The sequence below is a fragment of the Octodon degus genome, unplaced genomic scaffold, assembly GCF_000260255.1.
Source record: "Octodon degus isolate 3935 unplaced genomic scaffold, OctDeg1.0 scaffold00439, whole genome shotgun sequence".
Classification (NCBI taxonomy): domain Eukaryota; kingdom Metazoa; phylum Chordata; class Mammalia; order Rodentia; family Octodontidae; genus Octodon; species Octodon degus.
This window is the reverse complement of record NW_004525015.1, coordinates 381,220-384,423: the sequence shown is the minus strand read 5'-3', so window position 1 is coordinate 384,423 and position 3,204 is coordinate 381,220.

Below are 3,204 nucleotides of genomic sequence, written 5' to 3'. Positions count from 1 at the left end.
GTGGCTGCTTCCACAAAGCTGTCAGCCTCAGGTTCCTGGAGTTCGAACCTCACAACTCTCCCGCTGGCCAAAAGTGCCCTGAAGGCATTCGAGAAACAAAAAAAAATAAAAAATAAAAAAATAAAAATAAAACAGGAACACTAAATCTCATAGAAGGAAAGATAAGTGGAAATCTTCAAGACATAGGGGAAACCAGTCAGTTCATGAAGAAAAACCAAACTGCACAGGAAATACTCCAAGAAATCAGTAACTGGGATCTCATCTTACGAGAAGTTTCTGCATGTCAAAAGAAATCACCAACAGAGTGAACAGACTACCCACAAACTGGAGAAAAATATCTTAACCAACAATCACTCAGATAAAGTACTTCTATGTAAATTATATAAAGTACTAAACAAAATGTGGCCCTGAAAATTTAGAGACCCAATCCAAAAATGGCCATCTGAGACAAATACGCACTTCTCAGAGGAAGAAATGCAAGTGGCAAATAAATACATGAAAAAAAATTCAACAGCACCAGTCATTAGAGCATTACAAATTAAAACAACATTGAGATATCATCTCACCCCAGAAAGAATGTCTATCATAATAAAATTGACTAAAAACTAATGCTGGAGTATCTGTGGGGGGAACAGAGCCCTTCTTCTCTGCTGGTAGGAATGTAGACTGGCACAACCACTATGAAAATTAGTGTGGAGACTCCTCAAAAACCTAGGACTGGAATTCCCATTCAATCCAGCTATTCCCCTTTTGAGTATTTTCCCAAAAGGACTGAAAATATCATACCATAGCGATATATGTACACCCATGCTTGTAGCAGCACAATTTGTCATAGTCAAATCTTGGAAAGAGAGAAAAGGCACATCATTTGAGAAATGAATGAAAAAAATGGTTTTTATTTTTGTTTGTTTTTTTTGGTGGAACCAGGAATTGAACTCAGGCCCTTGCACTTACCCGGGAAGTGCTTATTCCACTGAGCCATCTCCCCCCCCCCAAAAAAAATGTGGTATTTTTATAAAATGTATCACTGCTCAGCTATAAAGACAGACAAACTCAAAGCCTTTTAGGTAAGTGGATGCAAATAGAGGCTATACTGTTAAGTGAAATAAATCAGATCCACGTGTGTAAATATTGTATTATCTCCCCAGGGTAAGAACCTGAAAGAATAAATAGAACCTGAAAGGTATAATAGATGTAGTAAAACAGAAAAAAAAAACTGACCTTAACAATTAAACAACAAAGATGAGAGGAAGGAGAAAAGATAGGAAAAATGGAAGGGGAAAAATGCAGGCATATATACAGGATGGATTGTACTAATAATTTCCATCAGTTTCTTAAAAATAGCAATTAATATTTAGAATTTTCACCTTGACTAACTCTGTATGCTTATGTGTGCTATCTGAGCAACTTCATTGAGGACAGCAATGTGTAATACAAAACCCATGGTTAAATACCTCTCATCTTGGTCTTCTAAATATGTACTATTTCTAATGTCTTATCAATTATTATATTCTCTTAAAAGTAATTTTTAAATACAATGAAATATTAAGAATTCTTGAAATCAAGAATTAATATTCAATTATTTGTTCAATCTTGTATAACTGCATATGTTAATCTGAGCAACAGATTTGACAGTAAAAAAGATCATATAACAACCATTTTAATTGCATATTCCTGTTTTGAAAATCTGTAACATATGTATCATTGTATGTTACCTTGTTTCTGTCTTTTTGTAATTGTTTTTGCTTCTGTTTTTACTTTTCAAGACAAAATAAAATTGAATTTTTAAAAAAGTTATTGGAACAAAAAAAGGAAGTGTTTTAATGACCATTACACTCCAAAATGCTCAGTGACATCCCGTGAAACAGGAACTCTATTACATGAGATTAAGCTTATTGAGCGTCTAAATCAGAGAAGAACAAAATGAGAATGCCCATTTATATTTCTTAAATTCTACCTTCTTTTGTGAATAATTTGAAAAAAAATCTCTAGTATGTTAACTTGAAATTCATATTGAATCTAAAATTTATTTCAGAAGGATATCTTTTGGCTGGCTCAGGATGCCTTAAAAGCAGTTCTGGTAAAGCATCAGGATCTGGGGATCAAACCTAAAACTTTATTTCAACAAGGTTAAAATGCTCTTGAAATGTTAAAACATTTTTGTCAGCACTGAGAATTGAACCAAGGCCTTTTCTCTGAGATATATCCCCAGCCTTTTTCGTTGTTTTATTTTGAGACAGAGTCTCTGTAAACTACTGAATTTTTCAGATTTGACTCAAATTTATAATCTTGCCTAAGTCTCTCAGAGTGCTGAGATAACAAGCATGTATCAAGATGTTCATTTTCAGTCTCCATTGATAGCTATCACAAAACAATGAGAGGATGCTTTCAAAACACATGTAGCAAGTATCTGACTATTGGTTTCCCTATTTTTACCACTCTAGATGTGTTTCCCAGCTTTTTTCAGAAGACAAGTAATTATTTTACAAACTTCCATTTTATACATTGAATTGTAGATATTTTTTCTTTGTGGAAGTAAAAGTAGGTCATAAATTACATTACAGTGAGAAAACTATGTTTTCCCTGTTAGTGCTGAAATGGCTGTGAGGATTTTCTTCTCATCTTCTGAATATTCACCTTGTGCCTCATATCAGATCTGAAAATTTGGAGAAGAAAGGAGATTTTTAAAGGAAAGTTATGAACATCCATGTTATTTTTTAAAAAAATAAGCTACATTTCAAGCTAATCAGACCCTTCTGGCCCTTTTCCCCTTTCTGCGAATCGTTTTTGCAATTTTCTCTTTGAGAATGTGCCCTATCTATTGCTCCACTGGTATAGCAGCCTGTGAATGTAGAGAAATAGACCAGCCTTATAGTGTATCATAGGAAGTCTTAAGGGTGGAATAGATAGTAAAGTCAGTCCCCAGAGTGTCATCCCAGAGTTGATTATGATTTGCGGTATAAGTGACTACTTAATAGAGTGACTTTTAGGGAGAAAATGAGGAATACAATCATTATGTACTGTAAATATATACTAGTAAAAAAAGATGAGAGAAGCAATAAACATTATCCACTTGTTGGAAAGGCCAAAATTCCCTCTTTATTAAATATAAATCTTTTTCTCTATAGAGAAAGCTTAAAAAGGACTACCAGATTTCTACCTTTCAAGATGAGGCCCAAATGCTCAAGCCTGGCAGCCTTTCTT